General features: G+C 47.0%; 1 protein-coding gene across 1 annotated transcript in view; it reads right to left on the reverse strand.

The window, feature by feature from the left end:
* LOC146190265 (flavin-containing monooxygenase 5-like) overlaps nucleotides 1-21,442 on the reverse strand; it is a 51,435-nt gene extending 29,993 nt beyond the window's left edge. Inside the window, exon 1 of the mRNA XM_084600719.1 lies at nucleotides 21,137-21,442. The gene's annotated coding sequence lies outside the window, so the exon portion shown is untranslated. The remainder of the gene's footprint in view (nucleotides 1-21,136) is intronic.
* Nucleotides 21,443-21,653: the final 211 nt, after the last annotated feature.

Raw genomic sequence — 21,653 nt, forward strand, 5'->3', positions numbered from 1 at the left:
CAAAGAACGACGGCACCTGTGCTGCCGTCCAGAAGGGCTCCATCACCGGGCACCTTAGCCGTCCCGTCGCCGGCCACATGCGCGGGCCCCTTCGCTCACACAGAAGCAGGGAAGGAGGACGAGAAATCTTGAGAGAGTTTGAATAGCCTCGGGCTATAATGTGCGAAATAAAAGAAAGCACGAGCGAAAACCCCTCTCACTTTCATCCCGGGGGTTTAACGGCAGACATTCTGCAAGGAGGGCGGCGAAAGTGCATGTGACCAATTAAATAAGAAAGAAGGCTAACGTGGTAGACGCTAGGCGAGAGGTAAAGCAAGTGCACAGAGAGGAAGAGGAAGACGGATGGTGCGATGAAGAGCCAGTGCGGCTCTCAGCGAGGGAGCGTCGCCCTCGCTGTCGTGACCCACATCTGGACGTGGAGAGATAGCTGCGACTTCTTTTTTTTTTCTTTTTTTTTTTCATCCTTGGCTGTAGAGACACTTGGCGAGTAGGCCGTAAGAGAAGACCGGCCAGTCAGCCGGGGCCTCTGCTGCCCCGTCTGTCGTGTCCGTGGTGATACAGCCAGGGGCCTATGCGCTTCGCTTTGAACAACGCCAGCATCGAAGGAGCAAGAAATATTCTACACAGTTCTCCAATACTAAGCACCCATATACTCATGTCGTCAGCACTATCATAGGATTTTTATAACTTTTTATTGGCAACTAAGCTTCAGAATGCGGGCGGAGATGTAACCGAGGAGGCAGCTAAGAAGCATTGCCACAGGTGGTTATGGCAAACGTTTCTGCGCACGTAACTGTTTTATGCGCAAGTGTTTTTTTAAGTCTTTCTCGTTATACTATTACCATGGTGCTCTTACAAAAAAAAAAAAGGCCATCTTAGGCGACAGACAAGAAAACACGGAGAGGCTGACCATTGGAACCAACCAAGGGCGATATTATTTAGCAGTGGATAAAATGTTTCTAAAATAAAGTAAAATGTTGAGTTGCAGTTCAATGTGAGTGTGATTTCTTTCAACGGTTGCGAGCTCAGTGCAATGCACTATGAAGCCCAAGGCTTCGTTCAAGGCCATTGGAAGTTGGAGTGCCGCGGCTCTTCTGCTTATTCTCCTTTTGAGGCTTCAATTAGGGGGGAAGCAATAATTAGGTTCCAAAGATACGAAGTTACATTGCTACAAGTGTAGATTTGAAATTCCAAGTTAGTTTGGTATGGTACAGGCTAAGCACAAAAACTAGCACATCAACTTCTGGCATAGCATTATACGACTTAGATGCGCAGCAGTCATAATTATCACTCTTTTTTTATTTTATTGCGATAGCAATACTGCTCCAGGTTTCGAGCCGTTGCGTATCCCCTGCGGACGCCAGGCTTTTTATTTTGCTCCATAAGAACGTTTTTCAGACAAATACGCTGCGTAAAGCCTGAATAAGCTATTTGGAGCAAAGTGAAGTGTTGCCACTATGTGCGAAACGCCTGTCTGCAACATGGATAAACTTTCAGCGCCGTTGAGCGCACCTGTGATTTTATGCGATGTTAACAAGATTCCGGTTATTCTCACAACACACACATGCAGAAAAGATATTAGTAGACACACGTACACGTAAATTACTATCGATCCGAGTTATATTCAGGACACAGAGCATAATTGCAAGCTTAGAAGTCCCCAAGCGGAAAATTACAGACATGTAGAAGTTCCCCCAGAGTGCGGAGGCAACCGTCATATAGGTTCGCTGCTTTTTCTAACTTTCCAGTGATTACTGAGAACTCCATTTCACATTGGTAACATTGTTGATCTATACAATGATCTAAGTTTTCTTTCGGCGGTGTCAGTGTGAACGCAGTCCACCCCGTATTTGTAGTACAGTGTGAGGGACATAAAAGAAGGGGTGTTCGTAAATAGATTACAGCTTTTATTCATAAGGAATGTTTTTTTATTTTAAAAAATCACACCATTCCCAACTTTCTTTCTTTCTTTTTTTTTTTTGAAAAAGAAGCTTTAGAAACTCATTACGCGTATTGGACCGCACCTGAATCCCCGTTCTCGTATAGCTGCTTATAGTTTTGATAGACCTTCCTCTTCGGAAGAATATAACGCGAAACTATGATTGTGAAGTGGGTGATGTAAAAAATGGCGCAACTGCTTCTGTCCTGCAACTAGACGTTGTTTTCATGGTGAGCTGCATGCCAGGGTCCTGGGAACACGTTGTGCTGGAAGCATTTCGCGCGGTGCGGTGGCGGAGTGACGCGTTTGGACAGCGCCTTGTAGGCCATTTTCGAACAGCGCGAGATAAACGAGGACGAAGAAACACGCAAACACAGGGCGGGCGCTGTCCTGTGTTGCGGGCAGCACAGGATCAGCGCCCGTCCTGTGTTTGCGTGTTTCTTCGCCCTCGTTTGTTTCGCGCCGTTCTTCTGCCTTTTAACGGTAACAGTGGCCAAGGAAAACAGCTAATTTGAAGTGGAAAGCTTATTTTTATGTCTACGTAGCACGATAGCAACATATGTCACTTTATCATCGGTCCCGCTCAATGAAGGCGAAGCAGATGTGATAGCAGCACAGATGCGAGGTAATGAGCAATGCGGAAATAGCCCCGTGTATCCATGGATAAATCCTTGTAACATGATTTTATCTCTATACAAACATCTTTTCGATATTCGACAAAATATTTGCGGGCTTGTGCTTGTGTCGTCGGTCATTCATTCCTCCCGAGTTGCCAAGTGGCGCATTTGAACAGTCCTGGTGCTTTTCTTCTTTTACATGGAATACCTGAGAAAAGGGAATCATTGACCCACCTTTTGCTATCAAAATGCGTTAATAAACCTTCTATTTGGCTAACTGCCCTCGAGGCACTAAAATCTCGCCACTATCGTTAAGGCGAATGAGATGGTATTTTCGTTAGCTTCCCTGCTGTCGGCGCGGCATTGTGGAGTGCCGCAAGTCTTTTGCATCGGTGGAAGCGGTCGCATAAAGCATTACAGTTGCCCCGTGCGAAACAAACCGCAAAGGAACACGCGCCACCGGCCATGATATCAGCGCATCAATCTGCGCTCAACGGCGATCGCATTCGTTGCCATCCGTCCTGGTCCAAAATTATTGACAGCGTAGATGAACGGTCACTCTTTGCATTCTATGAAGCTTCATGCTCAGTAAAATTGCATTGAAGAACGCTGCTAGCAGTGGGAAGGTTTCAGCTGTAACCCTAAATATACTACCTCGATCAGCAAGTTACTTGAAGAATAACATTTCACCTCAACTGACCAATACACGATTTTCATTAAAGAGGTCTTTCTTTCTATGCTGTGCTACATACACGATCTCACCACTTTCAAGTATCCCATTCAGTAGCGCCATGCCATCAGACATCCGTCTATGGATTATGAGATCAGATTTCAAAGTATTTTTGCGTGAGGTTTAAATTTTCCAACAGGCAATCTTAAGCTGAGTGCGGTGATGATTACAAAGGTCGATGTGCGGGAACAGCTCCTTGACTTTCACCAGCGCGCCTCTATTGTGCGAATTAATTTTACGACAACAGCAAGTGCGATTGCGCAGCGGTATTGTGGTTGCTTCTTCACGTATCCGACTTGTAAGACTCCCTATTTCTGGTCATATCCTCCGCTAGCACTGCCATAGTAAAGCGGGTTTTGCAGAAGCTTGCGCCTGTCAAAATACTCATTTGCGTAGGTTTGCATTATACCTGTAGAATATAATTCGGCAGAGGCACCGCTTACGTGTGAGAAAGCAGCACCATTACGTTCCAATGTAAAGCGCTGTCATTCTACGCTGCATAACTCCGCAACTTAGGTTACGCTACTTTCCAAAGTTTTGAATCATGCTACTGCTGCCGACCGTTCTGTGTCCGGCCATCTCATCAGCCATCTGCCAAAGGAACCGACGAACTTAATGTAGGCTGCCATGAACGATTTAGATATAAAGCTCCACTTTACCCAAGCCGTACCAACGTGCCTGCATGACTTAAGGGCAACGTGTCTGTTTCGGGATCGAAGGGCCCCGGTGGGCTCAATCTTCATCTCTAACGTCCCCGGGTCATGTTGGGCGCTTTTGCAAATTCGGTCGTGACATGTGACCTCGCCCACTAATCAGTGCCAGCCCGAGCATGTCATCTGCCTACTGCCGTCTGCCTAAGGCACGCTTGGAATTTTCATGCTTTTCGAGGGACGCCGGATTTTTCTCCTAGCGGGGCTTCTAATAGTTTCGCATTAATATATGCAACTATATCGCGACAGATGGTTGTCGGCAGGAAGTTATTTGACGGTACACAGAGGAACACAGTGTTTCCCTCGTAATGGGGCGACTGGTACTTTCGCAGTATATTGATTCAACTGAATGTAGCAGGTGGCTACAATCCACTCCTCTGAAAAGCCTTTGTTTGCCTGTGTACGCTGTGTACGGCACTACTCCCGAGTGTCCCTATTGTAGGCGGCAGTTGCAGGTGGTCATCTCCATGACTGGAATCGATGTAAGCAGCCAAATGCTGCCTGCCAGGGGCATGCTCGGAATTTTGGTTCATGGACGCCGATTGGTTTCGGGCTATGGTTAACACATGACAGATTATCGTCGCGGACGGAGGGACATATTAATTGCGAAGAGGTCAGACGTATGCTCCATGAAGAAATTTACCCGCAGTGTTTGGCAACGGGAAAGGAAATCTGCTGGAAGAACCATGGGTGTTTAGGAAGCTGATATGAAAATGAGTGCGCATGATGATTTCTCACGTAGCGAAGGAATAGGGAATAGGTTATGAAGCTTACACAAGCAACCTCGCATGAATATTCGGAACGGCTAAGCTTCGTTCGCAATCATTGTTGAAGGTATTGACGTTGAAATTATGAAGCGTTTAATGAGATTTCATCCTACTGAGTCATGTATAAGGCATAATGATGAGGTCTGCATCCAACAACGGATATAGGCCGGTTAAGAAACCTGCATCTATCTCCAAGGTTTTCAGAGCAACTAATGAGAGTAGCCCTGGAGCACAAACATTAGCAGTGGTTTAACCATGGTTCGATCGAGTTAGATAAACGACAGCTCGGTTTAGCATGGTTTTGCTTGGTTTAGCATTCATTTTTTTTATTCGACTCGCTGATGTCTTTTTAACAATACATGACGACGTTGTAGCGTCCACTAAAATTTTATTCACGTCTTGATTCTCCTTTAACTTCCTCTTCCCCCCTTCCCCAGTGTGTAGTAGCAGGCCAGGGTCTGTTTACCACCGGCCAACCTCGCCACCTTTCTTATCATTAAATTTCTCTCTCTCTCTCTCATCACAATTAGCTAATTACTGGCCATAAATTAGTACATGCAATTAGTGCAATGCAATTGTACTCGACATAAGCTGTCCTACGGTATATGACTTCTGCTGCTGTTCTACTCGGCGTAGGCTACACAACGATATAACACCTATATTGCCATGGCTTGACTTGAAGGTTTGACATTGATGTTGAGCTGAAGGTCAAACTCTGGCAGTATGCCGGTCTGCAATTTTTGCATTGAGTAAAGCTTGCGCTCTATCCGTGAAATTAAAACAGCCTCAGAATAAGCAGACTCTTGTTATGTGAACAATGCTCAGCCCTCGGATTGATTACTTACGTTCAATGACTGCAGCATCCAGGGTCTGTTCTTATGCAGCTGCAGGTTTGATCACGTGAGGCAATGAACAAAGAAAGCCAGAAAAAAATATGCGAAGGCATATTTCCAATTCATAGTGCTCCAGATAACGCGTTATGTTACCGAAGGCGCTATAAGCGGTTATGCGGTTATGCGATCTTCAAGCCACCAGCGATACACCCTAATCTTTCTATATTGCCTCTAGTGATGCTTTTAAGTTTGAGCATTCCAGAAGCTGTAGCAGCGATTTCTTGGGAGGTGCGCTTCAGGGAACTAATTTGGAGCTCTTTTCGAGTGGCGAAACAGGAGAGCGTGTGTGTTTTTTTAACCGTTAACAGCGCCTAAGGCGACCAACGTGTTGTGATATTAATGATCAGTAGCTCCGTCTCTATGACACGAAAGTATGACATTAGAGCCACTGGCGGCATACAGATCCGTGCTACCAGAGTATATAGCGGGCCATACCATTCATGGCCTCTGTACTCACTGCATTCGACAAATTCGACTCATAAACTTTCTGTCTTCAACATGAGCAACAGATGGCATATAATGCCCCTCCATTTACCATGAACACCATTACTAACCCCTGCGTTTCAGGATAACGCCTTCCGGTATTCTGCGGTGGCCATGACCAGACGCCCTTCCTCCGGACGGGAAGACAAGCTTATGGCAACGCCCAAACCTTGAACCCCTGACATCACGACACGGCGTGACCCGCACTGTGACAAAGCCGCCGTGCACAACGGACCGCGTAAGCGGACGTACGCAACAGGCGTGTAACGGGCACGTCGCACAAAGGAACAGACGCGAAGCGTGTCCTCGTTGTCCTTAGAATGACAGTGTTAATGACGCCCGCACGTCTTGTCTCGACATTCCGCTCGCGGTGCCGGTTTGCGTGTTTAATGGGAGAGCGTTTCTACGTTTTCTGTCGCGTCTGACGTGTACTCGCCGTCTCCATTCAGAAGAGGCCGGACGGCCGATGAGCTTTGTTTTGTTTCAGACCGACGGCTTGAAAGGAACGTGGCACTCAAGCAACTGGTCAAGAAGAAGAGGTTTGCAAAATAAAAGAGATATGCCTAAAGACCTATTATTTTGTCCAACAAAATTGCAAAGCTGTTTCACAAATACACATTTTTTTTTTGCTACGGTTATCGTTTATAGCTTTAAGTTTTGTCTTCTTGTTCTAATTTTATCACAAGCATATGATGCATGCATTATATGTGAAACGTGAACACAAGCGGAATAGTACACCACACAATTAAATGTCAACAAAGAACCAGCCTCTCTCTGCCAATGTAAAGCCTTCAAGAAAATCAGTACCTCTGACCTCGATAGGAATTTGAACCCGCGAGGACACAAACAGATCAGCTTCTCTTGCCGCTGCTTCGAACCACTCAGTCGCCACAAAACGTTTGGCTGTGTTATAAACTGCCTACTTCGTGCCGATATCTTGAAGTCGTCGTGTTTATAAACATTTATTCGTGCGCTATGTAGTCCAAACGCGAGAGGACGCGAGTGCTCGCACGCGCAAGCACAAGTTCGAACGTTTGAGCTGTTTCGTGCCAACGTTTATAGATTATAAACGTTGGTTTCGTGCAACCGTTTACAAGGTAAGAGCACGCGGCAGCTCGAGTCTAAGTTCGAACGCGCGGCTTCTTTGAAACCTATTTTTGATGGCACTCAATAAAGCGCTTGATCAAATTTCACCTCCAAATGGTTTCAAGGAAATGCAAAAGATGCAGAGAAACAATTTTCAAGCAGGAACTTAAATTGTAATTGGTGGGATTGACCTCAGTTCGCAACAAAAATCGCTCCCATAGTGGGCGCAGGATCAAACCCTATCCGCAGTGGCCACTTTTCGGGGGAGGCGGAAGGCCACTGTGCTCTCCGGAGCCCTTATACACTACGGTGCCCCTCATTAGCCTGAGTAGCTCTGACTAAAAAAACAATTCCTCAAACCGAAATTTATGAGAGCCGGTTAAGCTCCGTCTTCAAGGTTTTTTGTTCACGTACATACCTATATAGTCTCTGCTTGCTTGACTACCAATCCCTTAACGCATGCCTCTAATATCTCACACATTCTTATCAGCACACAGTCCTAAGCTACAACCTTATTCAGTTATCGCGGTCTTAAGCGACTACCTGAAATAGATAAAAGCCCCGCTTTAACCGAGACTATAGTGCCTAGAATATATGGTCTAGGAGTATAGCGTGCCTGGCTCGGCATGGGTACTGGAAGGTTGATTCTTATTCCCAACTGAAATAAGCTACTCTAGTTGGCAGCTCCTTCCGACTTTCTGATCTCACTTGGTGTCGTTGCTTCACATAACTAATCAAAGAATAAGTGTTCTGCCATTGTCACTTACCGACTACCACCTATGGCCGTGAGCCATGGCAGTGATTTTTCGCTCACAACACTGACAATGGCGAGGCTGGATAGAAAATCTAGAACGTGGTCTAACGATATCTCATATGTTCAGAGCCCTCATGCTAAAGCATTCTGGCGCCAATCGCACTAATCGGCTGTAAAGTGCTTTTTGATGTTGCACTGAGACAAAAGCCACATAATTCGCGCCACTGATCAGCTGGTCAAAACCACAAAGGGTGAGTGTTTCTCTGGGTCCCATATGCCACACGTGTGCTCGCAAAACAATTAAACATGACGAAATAATTGCCGTGTCGCCCAATAATTACGGGACGGCTCCTCTTTAATTCCAGAAGAACTAAGAAATTATATTTCTTATTTTCTTCCCAACACAAGCTCGTAGGCAGCGAACAAGGTATCGGCGACCTGTGTGGAGCAGCCTGTAGTGTCATCTGCTTTTGTCGCTCCATGCACGGTGCGTGCACGTCGCACATGCACCCTGGAAGACCGCGCCTGACTCGACGACGATCCTTTTGTGTTACCGCAGCCATAGCTCGGTGCGGAACGCATTGACGTCGGGCACGCAACACTTGTGTGCCGGAGACAGAAGTTCTTCCTCACACCGAGCCCTCGCGTGGGCGTCGTCGACGAACAAAACGCACGGCCTCTGCGTCATTGGGCGTAGCCATGTCCTCGCCGTGTCGCGTACCTCGTGGCAAGCGTGCCTTCCTTCCAAACCGTGCGTTTCAGGCAGAGCTGTGCGGCATGCTCACTTGGCAGGGCTTTCTTCTTTTTCTCTCCATCCCTCGTATGTCACGCATGGCGATCCTGGTATTGCATCACGAGAAAGAACTCACTTTTGCTCTCTGTGCATTTGGAAGAATTGAGAAAAACACCATTTTCTGTTCATGATTGGCTACAGCAGATAAACCGGTTCTTATAAAATTCCTTCTGGACCAGTACTAGCTATCTTCTTTGGCAAGTGTGCCTTCATTTCCTGACGGTGCGGTTGAAGTGGCCACCTAGGAGTGAAACAAATACGTGCCACGCCTTTCCTTTCCTCAAAACTAATTTTCCGAAACGCAGTAGGGCCAGATGAGAGATGATGAAAATGACGACATCCAACGCGCATCTTGAAAGGTTATCATTAAATCACGCAGCTCGAGAGCCTTCTGCTATGACTGAATGGGCGGTAAGGGAAACAATTGGCTATGGCCGATCAGTGTAAATCATCGGCAAACTAAGCTGCTGTCTTTACGCAGGCGTTGGTTGGAATCTCGTATAGGCGACAATAATTCCTACGTGGTGGAAGCGATCACGACGGAAATGTGTGAAGGTTTTTCGATGATTTCTTCATCATGCTCGACCTAGGTTTTACGCAGTTCTCGGAGGACGTTCACCTATATTTTTAACAGTAGAAGTTTAAGTACTTTAGTGCTTAAAAAAGCTTTTTGCTCACGTGAAGGTTTCAAGTGTCAGCACCCATGTATAAGGGCCGCATTCACCGCATACGCCTTCGCCAGGTTGGCACATATTGGCACTGCTTACTAGTGCAGATGGCAACCGGTTCGAATAGCACATGACGCCCCTTCGGAAGGTAGGGATAACAACTGCGCAACGTGGTGAGGAAAAACGTCATTCCGCCACTCGTTCGATGGTGCGGTTCCTTTCATTGGCTGGTCTCGATGGAAGAGCAGGCGAGCGTAAACATTCCCACTGATAAAATGCGCGACCACTTTCGTGCTTCAGGAACTGTGAAACAAAAACCATGTTCTTTTATCTCATGGATTACCTGTGCTTTCCTAATAAAGAGATTCTTTAATAATAATAATAATAATAATAATAATAATAATAATAATAATAATAATAATAATAATAATAATAATAATAATAATAATAATAATAATATTAATAATAATAATAATAATAATAATAATAATATATTATTATTATTATTATTATTATTATTATTATTATTATTATTATTATTATTATTATTATTATTATTATTATTATTATTATTATTATTATTATTATTATTATTATTATTATTATTATTATTATTATTATTATTATTATTATTATTATTATTTCCTTTTTCTAGTACAAATGCAGGCCTGCCAAAGGCTCCGAAGGCTTGAATGGCAGTGCCCGACAGAACACAGCATATAAGCCATGCACCGAGCAGACATGTTGAAAAAAAAAAAGTTATTAAAACAAAACAATAAAAGGAGAAAATAGATTCAAAAATAGCCAACGAAAAAATACACACACCAGGTGAGAAAGCATGTAAAAACAAGAAACAAAGCTGTGTACTGGAACTAACATCTTAATTTCACAAGACAATCTTTCACTATTTTTACGGAATTAGCAGAAAATATTTCGTTGGGTGACCAGTTAAGAACAGAGGGAACGTAATGTTTTCGAAGACGCTTGCGATAGCTTGTACGCACTCTATAAGCACGAAAAAACGATCGCGACTTCGCAGATCTTTCACAGGAACATAAGGTGTGCAAAATTCTTTTGGCCAGATGTGTTTAAACACTATTGCTTCAGAAAATGGACGAGAAAAGCCAGGCATATGCAAAAGTTCGAAAACGTTACTATGTTTATCACGTGACTTACTATGTAATACTGATTTAAAATTCCAGTTTGCTTCCAAAATAAAAATAGCTGAATTATGTATCCGCAGCGTCATTTCCAGAGTCGGTTTTCTTTTTTCCCATGCCAAAATTTTGCCCCACGACTAGCATTTCGTGACAAACAAGGCCGTACTGTGACAAAAAGGAGTTAAGAACGAGAGAAGGACACTGATACTCGTAGGGGGCCTGTATATGTGTCCAACAAAACAAGTATATATATATATATATATATATATAGAGAGAGAGAGAGAGAGAGAGAGAGAGCGAAGGGTACGCTTCATTTAAAGAAACATACATATATATACAGCTTTCGCCCTCGCTCTTGATCACGTTCTACGTGACGCTGGCGGTAACAAAGGACGTTCCACGTCCGCCGCCTTGGCTGAGGGTGGCGCTGGTGAACACTCTCAAGGTTCATATGCAGACAACATAAATACCCAAGAAAGTAGCAGGGGGGACAGCGGCCGATGTAGCTCAGTTGGAAGAGCACCGGACGCGTTATTCGGAGGTCGTGGGTTCGGTTCCCACCATCGGCACGTTGTTTTTTCTTCTACTTTGTGTTTAATTATCTTTCCCCTAAAGAAATTACATTACTAATCTCTGTGATTATCCAAGTAAACATTAAAAAAAAAAAGACATAAAGTACCATCCCCAACGCTTTCCTTGGCCTCGCCGACTGTTGGCTTCTTTCCTTCACATATATATATATATATATATATATATATATATATGTGTGTGTGTGTGTGTGTGCGTGTGTGTGTGTGCGTGTGCGTGTGTGCGTGTGCGTGTGTGCGTGTGTGCGTGTGCGTGTGTGTGTGTGTGTGTGTGTGTGTGTGTGTGTGTGTGTGTGTGTGTGCGTGTGTGTGTGTGTGTGTGTGTGTGTGTGTGTGTGTGCGCGCGCGACAATACTGCACGAAAAATGGTCATCGTGACCAAGCTTGATGCTCAAGGCTGGTAACCAATTAATTGACGAGTCACGTGCGGTTACTGCACTTGGGGGCCCATTACGACAACTGTTCTAATGCAGCTTCGACAAGAAGCCAAACCTCTTAATTACCGTTCACTGGACCATAGCGTCTGCATCCAACAGCGAAGGGCTAAATCAAGCGGCAAGAAACAATGACTTTCCTGCGTCATCTTCCACCTCAAGGCTATTTTGTTTGCGCTGGGCAAAGCTGTTCAAATGAAGCGGCGCAGCAGCACAGGTGTGCCTCGAAGGCCGTCTTATTTTGTTGCTAAACATCGCACAAATATTTTGTAAACTGACGTCTCTCATTAGCTAAGAGAAAACACGTGCGATGTTCACCTTCACAGCTCGCTGCATCAGTGAAGGAGATAAGAGGTGCCCCAAAATAATCGAAGCGACGGACGCGCAGATCCGGCCTTATTATGACGTAGCTGCAAGGGATGAAACTGAGGTCTACTCAAAGAATCCAATTATTTTTTTCCCCGGCAACTATTGCGTTAGCAGTCTGTTTATGTCAACATGACTAGTCGTAAGTTCGAGACAGCTTTATTCCTTATTTAAATAGAAACATAAGCGAGTACGTAGACCACAAAGGAAAATTCGGCGTTAACTAGCGCGATAGCAGCATGTGCACTTGTTAAATGCTGCCGTCTGAACAGTAAAGAATAGCTTAATACTGTTTACATTTAATTTAGTTATGCGCAGCCAAGCATTCTTCACATGATCGCCCCTGAGGAAGGGAAGAGGTATGGAACGTCTTTCATTTTACTCCTGTTGTGAAATATGCGCATTCTTCTGTGAAACTGGCTTCGTAGAATTGATTTTTCGACTTAAGCACACCCTTATTTTCGACGTCGAGATCATAAAAAACAGAGGTGCTCAGAATGGAATAAGTACGGTATATTTCATTAAAATTTCAGCCGATTATTAGGCACATCTTTTGTCGCGCGGAAATTCATTCCGGCTATTCAGCACCACTTTATATACACGCCAATTTTGCGGCCATACTTTGCGGCTCTGTTTATGAGCTACCTGTGCACTGCTGTCCTTGCGAACAACGCCGACCACCCATGTGATTAATAGATTAGATGCACTGCAAGCATGGTAACATAATGCCTACACAGCGTAGATAGCGGCGTGCTGAAAGGGTAGGTCCTTCTCCCAATTCAGGCGGAGCTTAGAAGAAAAAATGGTAGCAGTATAAATGAACACGATGGTAGCCTCGACAGAATACACCTCGGCAAGTTCACCGTCCCCCCCCCCCCCCCCCTCTCTCTCTCTCTTCTTTTTCTATGGTATGTGCCACGCTTCCGGAGATCATTAACAACAACATGGTCAATCCGCCTTGTCGGGTATGCGCCATATCTAGAGAGGAGACCAACAAGAGCGACCTATATGGAACAACTGTGAGTAATCGGTCGAAATACAATTTGGCAGCTCTCGCACACCGAATGTTACATGTGCATGCGCACACAATTTTTTTTATTTTTCACATGACGAACGATATCAATATAAGATGTCCGTAGGCTTTGTGATGGGTGTTGCTGCCGAAAGAGTTACGTGTCCGAGATGGAAAATTGGCTGCCCATCATCGCCCCTTTCCTCGTCTCTCTCACGGCCCGCAGTCGTCGGGCGGAGGTGGCTTGCGTAACGCACCCCGTCGGCTTGCAGGGGCCGCCACCGCTTTCGAAGGCGACCGGAAAGTGGAGAAAGAGGTTGCCGGGTCTCGCGGACTCCGCGCGCCCTTGCCTCCACCGCCGCCGTGATCCAGTCGCGTTCGGGCATCTCGCTGGCTTTGTTGCACGCGCGCAGTCTTGGATCTTTCAGGCCGTTCCGGTTTCGTCTTCTTTTACAACCAACCCTTCGTGACTTTGGATATAATCTTGTGCGAGTTCGAGTGTGGTGGTGTGTACTGGTGTACAGGTCTGGGTGTACTGACCTTGTGCTGTTGTTACAATTATATTTTGTGGATCTTATTCGGGTACGCATCAACCGACTTTCAACGCTGTATGACAGGAAACGTATTTCGGACACTTTGTAGACGTCTGACTCATCCACCTCATCGCTAACATCGACAAAAGCAGCTTATGACCTCGGCAACGTTCTCCATCTAGAGTGACCTAAGTGACCAGGAAAACGAAGTGTGAGTTGATAAAGCTGTTCGCCGAAGAACCCTTGAAAGCTACTCTTCCAAGAAGCTGTACACACGGTGTGTGTGACAAAAACTGCAAGAGGCTACTAAAGCTATGAAACAGTACACACTAGTCTTCTGTTGTGGCTTTGCAAACGCTGCCCGTTCAAGAAGCCACTAATTGTGTGAGGGATATGGTGTCATCCACGAGCATACATTGCCACGTTCATCCTCTTGTGCCGACTTTGCAAGGCTAAAAGTGTGCAGTCAAGAGGCTTTGGTATTTATCTGCTTTCTACTGAACTGAGGTGCGAAGCAAGAAAGAACAACTCTTTCGCAGGGAGGAGTTCCAGGCTCTTTCACTGGTGGACGAAAGGGCTTCGGGAGCTTCTGTAGAATTACTCTGAGACGACTCCTGTGTGGTAAAAGAAGACGCACTCGTGAGTAGGGGCCCTTTCACTTCTCGGCTTCATTTCCAAAAAAAAAAAAAATAATATGTAATTGCATGTGACCGTCTATAGCATGTTAACGAATCATAACGATCGCTTCAGCGCATCCAACCTCGGCTCTCCTCCGGTATTTTGTAAGCGCGTCCTAACGCGGGTCCGTGCGCCCACATGATAGCATTTGACGCGTTCTTTGATGCGTATTACTAAGAAAATTAATCTGGTTTTCTTAACTGTTTCAACAAGATAGAACCAACTCATTCGGCAAGCGAAACAGTCATCAGGATAAGCAGATACGAAAACAAAGATGAAGAAAAAGTAATGGATCATTCAGGCTACGTTAGACCCTGCATTTAAACAGCAGTAATCCTCCTCTGCAGAAGAGGCAGCGCTGTCCTTAGTTTTCGTCGGCGAAAATAATTCATTAAGAACGCAGACCACCGATTTCCCTGATCCATTCGGTTCCTGCGCGCTATGACGACTGGAGCCTCAGATAACGTATAAACCGAATCACGCATATGTTTCGAAAGACGCACAAAAAACATCCAAGATTATTAGCAGCACTTATGAATATTCTGGTACTTATTGCGCATGTGGTCCTGTCTAAGTGATAATGCTGCACCGTACAAAGCAGATGTTTCTCAGCTAAGTGTCTGTCTTTTTCATCGATGTGCATTACCCGTGCTGCTCCTAAAAAACAGCCGCCTGGTCCTCTAAAATTTCAGTTTTGAGCTTGCGACTATAGGAGGGGGGGGGGGCTGGCGACACGGAGCTATTTTTTTTAATAAGCTGCACCCTTTACCGTCTTGGAACGTCTCGTGTGAAGTGCAGCGGTATACAGTTGGTCCGCAAAGCAGCAAGTGCTTTTCCTTCCTTCTAAGCGCAAAAATTTGCTTTTTCTTATTGATGCATTGGTGTTAGTTTTTGTCTGTCTTTTTCTGCTCGTTCCCTCACCCATCCGCAGGAAAGTCATTCGCTTGTTTTTCAATAGCCCTAGCCTAGCATTTTTCTTTCTCTTTGTATGTGAGACCTGGTTCCGTTGAAGGTCTCTTAAATGAACGTGGTTTTTCATTCGCAATATTCGTATCTTTGAATCACAGTGACTTTGGCGAACTAACTTTGCGTTAGTGGTCTCTGTATTCTGTTCCTACGGTGTCCCTGTATCTTTTTAATGCATTCTGAACGTCAAACGTCGCGAAAGAAAGAAATGTAAAAATTTGCATTTCTGTTTTCGTTGTGCCACGTTAGTCTTATTTTTTTAGCGTGGACAGTGTAGAATTTATTCTATGTACCATGAACAGACTTTCAAATACGTAGTAACAGGGCTGCCGTTCACCATACCACCTGCACGTCGTTGTATTCAACTCTGCAACAGCGCTTCCAAAATTCTTTAATCACGACCGCCCGGGTTCAACCACTACAGGCCGCCGTCTAGGCGCATAAGCTGACGGCTATCCTGTATCTGTTAAATATTAAAGTTTTGCCACCACCACCACCACTTCTCATTTTTCAAACAACCGTTTGAAAAACAACCGTTTGAAACCGTTTGAAAAACAACCGTTTGAAACCGTTTGAAACAACCGGTTGAAAGCGTTGAATAATGCTTACTTATTTCCTTTTTATGCCCTATTTACCAGCTTCAAGGACGCAAAATAAGTACCTAACAGATTTCAAAGGACAGCGACGCTGATTAAACATGAACCTAAAACACAAGGATCTCTTCTAACGACATTTCGTATGCGGGCCTAGTACACGCGCATCACGGAAAATTTCTCAAGGTAATGCCGCAAGGCATTCAGCGCTAACCTATAATCGTGCGTGTCGCACTGAGTGCGATCGAGATAGGAGAGCGCAAATGAAGCAGCCTGGTCTGTACACGTGTGCCCGCTCTCATACGCGAGAGATGCGCTGCAGGTTACCTTCGGCAGCATTTGAAGCGATCAAAATTTCCACCGGCGCTTTCTAGGTTTTTAAGTGGTGCTGTGGCCGAAGCAGTTAAAGGCACACAGGTATCTTGACGCAGCGTTAGTTGCTGCAGCTTCGCTGCTGGCCTTTCCAAGACCACCACATTTACCTCCCGAAGAAGGTGCTCCTCAAGGATGGCCTTCGTTCCTGGGCTTAAATCGTGAATGGTCATTCTGAAAGCGTCACATTTCCTTCGAATAAATTAGCTACTGAATTTTTTTTGTGTGTGTGTGATATACTGTTACGCGAAGACGGAGACGAAGTGGTCTCCCCCCCCCCCCCCCCCCTTGTCTCGCGGCAAGATAGATGGCGAAAAAGTGGGACTGTTTTGCTGTGCTACTGCTCGCTGCTATGCGAGTTGTAATCTTGTAAATATACTGTAAATAGATTGAGCCTTCACGTAACATCTTGGTGAAGGTGCGGCCGTTGATCCCGGCTTCAACCTCCGCACGACGGAACTCCGCAGCGACCGCCTGATTTCCTAGCCAACGATGCCCCAGGATACCATTCCCACACCACCGGAGGCCTTCCCGCCGGTCATCCTAACCCACACGCGGGATCCTGGATGCTTTACTGGTACGGACACTGCTGACGTAGAGAAATGGATGCGCAAGTATGAACATGTAAGCAAATATAATCGCTGGGACTCCACCCTCATGCTAGCCAATGCTGTTTTTTACCTCGAGGGCACTGCGCTATCTTAGTACGAGACCCACGAAAACCAGTTGACAAGTTGGGATGCTTGCAAAGAGAAGCTCCGTGAACTCTTTGCAAAACCCCTTGGCCGAGAGCTTGACGTCCAGAGAACCCTTAAGACTCATCTCCAAGCATCTACTGAATCGTATGTGGCCTATATTCAGGATGCGCTCGCTCTTTGCCACAGAGCGGATCCCAACATGTCGGAGTCTAAAAAGGTTGGTCATGTCTTGAAGGGCATTGCAGACGATGCATTCAGCTTGCTCGTTTACATAGAGTGCCACGCAGTTGATAATATTATCAAAAAATGCCGCCGTTTTGAAGAAGCCAAAAGCCATCGCATCGCACCGTCATTTGCACGCCTTCCTAATACTGCTACGACATCTTCGTGTCAAGATTTGCCGCCCCAACACCTGCCCACATCGACCGACAATGTGACCCGCGTATTGTTCGCCGCGAACTCAAGGCCATCTCTCCAGCTATCTTGCCGCCACATTGCGTCGCCTGCCATCACCCGGACATTCCTGTAATGCCGCCTTGGGTTTCAACTCCATTGCTGCCATCAGCCCACCCACTGCCGCCGACTTTCACGCCGTTTATCGTGGTCGGCCTGCTTATGACACCGACGTTTGCACCGTGTATCCTGACCGACCTGCCTATGTCGCCCCGCGGCGACGTAATCCAGACAAATGGCGCACATCTGATATCCGGCCTATTTGTTTCGCTTGCTCCTGCGTCGGCCATATCGCCCGTTATTGCTGAAATGGATGGTCCCAGCCACAAAGGTCCCACCTTCCACCCTCTTTTATCTACGATGACCGCTCGTCCCTTCTCACCTCGTTACGACCATTCAAGCACTGCTGTTAAGCCTGAACCTTCCCGACTGAACCGATCGCCCTCCCCACACCGCGGTCAGTCCCGGTCGCCCCAACGCCGTTGATTTTCCTCTCCCAGAACCTATGGCCGCTCCACGACGGAAAACTAGGTGCACCCCGCCGGGGTGGCGCAGTGGTTAAGGTGCTCGACCACTGTTCCCGAGGACGCGGGATCGAATCCCGGCCACGGCGGCCGCTTTTCGATGGAGGGGAAAAGCAAGGCGCTCGTGTGCTGTGCGATGTCAGCGCACGTTAAAGAACCCCAGTTGGTCGAAATTTCCGGAGTCCTCCACTACGGCGTCTCTCATAGCCTGAGTCGCTTTGGGACGTTAAACCTCACAAACCAACCACAAACCAAACAAAACTAGGTGCTTCAGCGTCTAGAGGTGATGCTGCAGAAGGGATCACGATCACAAATCCTCGTTTAGCACTTCGTGTGCGCCGTAACTTGCTCACTGTGCTCGTCGATGGAGTAGCTGTTTAAGCCCTGATTGATACCGGTGCGCAAGTTTCTGTCATGAGCCCTGAACTGCGTTGTCGCTTGCGAAAAGTGCTGACCCCAGCCCCTGTACAGGTTGTGCGTGTCGCAGATGGCGCAACGTCAAAGGTCGTAGGCCTGTGCTCTGCTCGCGTAACGATATCTGGCCGCTACACTACGGTATTGTTCACTGTTCTGCAGCACTGCCCTCACGACGTCATTCTTGGGCTTGACTTTCTTTCTTACCATGCAGCCATCATAGACTGTGCTACAGCACTGCTAGCTTAACCTACCCTCTCCTATTGTGCACCGTTTTGTAGTATTGTCCGCCTGCCATCTGAAGCCGCAACTTACGTCACCTTCTGCTCTGTACCCACTATTCCCGATGAACTCTACCCTCAAACGAAGTGTTGCTCTTGCTCATACCGTCGTCACTATGACCGCAAACCAAACATGCCTCCCTGTTCTGAACATTGCGTCCCATGTCCAGCCTCTCCCTCGAGGTATCTTGCTCGGCACTCTATGTTTTATAAACGAATGTCATCATTCTGTCGTGACCGCCGGTTTACCGTCCTCTTCTGACTGCTCAATCTGTGATGTTTCCAGCCTCCAAGACTATGCTAAGATGATCGCTACAGATCTTCCTCCTCCCCAAGCTCAAGCACTTTTTCATCTGCTGGCCTCTTTCAGAGACATTTTTTATTTTGATCAGCGCCCTTTGACCCGAACCGCTGTTGTGCAGCATCGCATACACACCGGCGGCGCCACTCCTTCATCGCCGTCCTTATCACGTATGAGGTGCTGAACGCCAAGTGATCCAAAAGGAGGTTGATAAGATGCTCGCACAAAACATCACCGAACCTTCGACGAGCCCGTGGGCGTCCCCAATAGTTCTGGTTAAAAAGAAAGACGGCAGCTGGCGCTTCTGTGTGGATTACCACCGTCTCAACAGCATCACTAAAAAAGACGTGTACCCTCTTCTCAGAATCGATGATGCCTTAGGTTGCCTCCATGGAGCTAAATACTTTTATTCCATCGATTTACGGTCCGGGTATTGGCAGATTGCTGCTGACGAGCAAGACCGTAAAAAAACAGCCTTTTTCACGCCAGACGGCTTACACCAATTTAAAGTCATGCCGGTCGGTCTTTGCAATGCACCGGCGACCTTTGAAGGAATGATGGACCCCCTTCTTCGCAGATTTAAATGGGCAACCTGTCTCTGCTACCTCGACGACGTCGTCGTTTTCTCGCCGACCTTTTCTACCCACCTTGAACGCCTCACCAATATTCTCACCGTGTTCCGTACAGCCAGCCTCTAGCTCAATTCATCAAAATGCCAATTTGATCACCGCCGACTCACCATTATCGGACACATCGTTGACGCCTCCGGAGTACGACCTGATCCGGCTAAAATTCAAGCCGTCAAAGACTTTCCGCGTCCCCAGTCTTCGAAGGATGTGCGCATCTTTGTTGGCCTCTGCTCCTACTTTCGCCGCTTTATCGAAGATTTTGCCCGTGTCGCTCGTCCTCTCACCGACCTACTTAAGACCGACACCGTTTTCGCGTGGTGACCTGACCAGCAAGGCGCATTTGCAAAGCGTATATCAGATTACTGGCGTCTCCCCCGGTATTAGCTCATTTCGATCCCTCAGCTCCTAGTGAAGTTCGAACAGACGCCTGCGGATATGGGATCGGTGCAGTGCTGGCCCAACAACACCACGGCGAAGACCGTGTCATCGCCTATGCTAGCCGTCTTCTCTCTAACGCCGAACGCAATTATTCGATTACTGAGCGCGAGTATCTCGCCCTTGTATGGGCTGTCGCTAAATTCGGGCCTTACTTATTCGGCCGGTCTTTCTCAGTTGTAACTGATCATCACGCGCTTTGTTGGTTGTCATCCTTTAGAGATCCCTCTGGCCGCCTTGCTCGTTGGGCACTTCGCCTTCAAGAATACTCGTACAACGGGGTTTACAAGTCGGGGCGCCTTCATTAAGATGCTGACTGTTTGTCTCGATATCCTGTAGAGCCCCCTGATCTTGGTAACACAGAGGCCATCCTCTACATATTCGCCCTCTCCAATCTCGTCAACACAGGAAATGAACAGCGCAGTGACCCCTCTTTAAGACCACTCATTTCAGGCATGACATCTGGAAGATCGGATCCTTCTATCCAACATTTTGTTGTACAGGATGATGTCCTCTACCACCGTAACTTTCATAATAACGGTTCTCCAATTCCATTGGTGATTCCCAAACAGCTCCGCTCGTCTATTATTGAAGAACTTCACGACCTGCCCACAGCTGGTCACCTCGGTTTGTCTCGCACTTACGACCGAAAATGGCTTCGCTTTCTTTTTTTTTTTTTTTGCCTGGACTATACCACAGCATCCGGCGCTACATCGCAGCCTGTGACATGTGTCAGCGTAGAAAGAAACCATCGACGCCACCAGCTGGCCTTCTCCAACCTACTGACGTGCCCCTGGAACCGTTTTATCGTGTTGGGCTTGACCTTCTTGGCCCATTTCCGACGTCAAAGTCTGGTCATAAATGAATCGCAGTGGCAACCGATTACGCGACACGCTACGCCATCACACCTAGCTTTACCCTCGAGCTGCGCTACGGATGTCGCTGATTTTCTTTTACACAGAGTCATTCTCCATCATGGCGCTCCTCGCCAATTAATCACCGACCGCGGTCGCTACTGTTTGTCACGAGTTATCGAAGACATCCTCCGTTCATGTTCTACGAAGCATAAGCTCACGACCACGTAGCCTCCGCAAACAACGGCCTTACCGAGCGTTTCAACCGGATACTCACTGACATGTTAGCTATGTATGTCTCGCCTGATCATCACGACTGGAACCTCGCACTGCCATAATTATTCCAAGCACGACACGATGGGTTATTCACCCTTCTTGCTGCTCTTTGGCAGGAACCCCTCCTTACCTTTGGACACGCTGATCCCGCCTGCTGGCCGCCTCATAACCACCTAAGCACGAGACGCCGTTGCTCAAGCCATTGAAGCACGCCAAGTAGCCCGTCGTCGGCTCCTCGCCTCTCAGACTTCCCAGAAGTCTGCCTACGATATGCGACATCGCCACGTATCTTATGACCCTGGGTCCTTAGTTCTATGGTCTCCTGCTCGCCGCGTTGGCCTCTCGGAGAAACTTTTGTCCCCCTACAGTGGCCCTTATCGTGCGGTGCGTCATGTCACCGATGTGAAGTACGAACTTGCTCCTGTTCTGTCTGCATCCTCCTCGTTTCGGCCCGCTACTGACATTGTACACATGCTTCGCGGCTTAAGCCACACCAAATCATCCCTTTGGCAGTTTAGCGCCGGGACAGCGCTTGCACCGCCGGGGGTCATGTTACGCGAAGACGAAGACGAAGTGGTCCCCCCCCCCCCCCCTCCCTGTCTCGCGGCAAGATAGATGATGAAGAAGTGGGACTGTTTTGCTGTGGT

This window comes from Amblyomma maculatum, chromosome 4 (assembly GCF_055883805.1).
Source record: "Amblyomma maculatum isolate TAMU_Amacu chromosome 4, ASM5588380v1, whole genome shotgun sequence".
Taxonomy (NCBI): Eukaryota; Metazoa; Arthropoda; class Arachnida; order Ixodida; family Ixodidae; genus Amblyomma; species Amblyomma maculatum.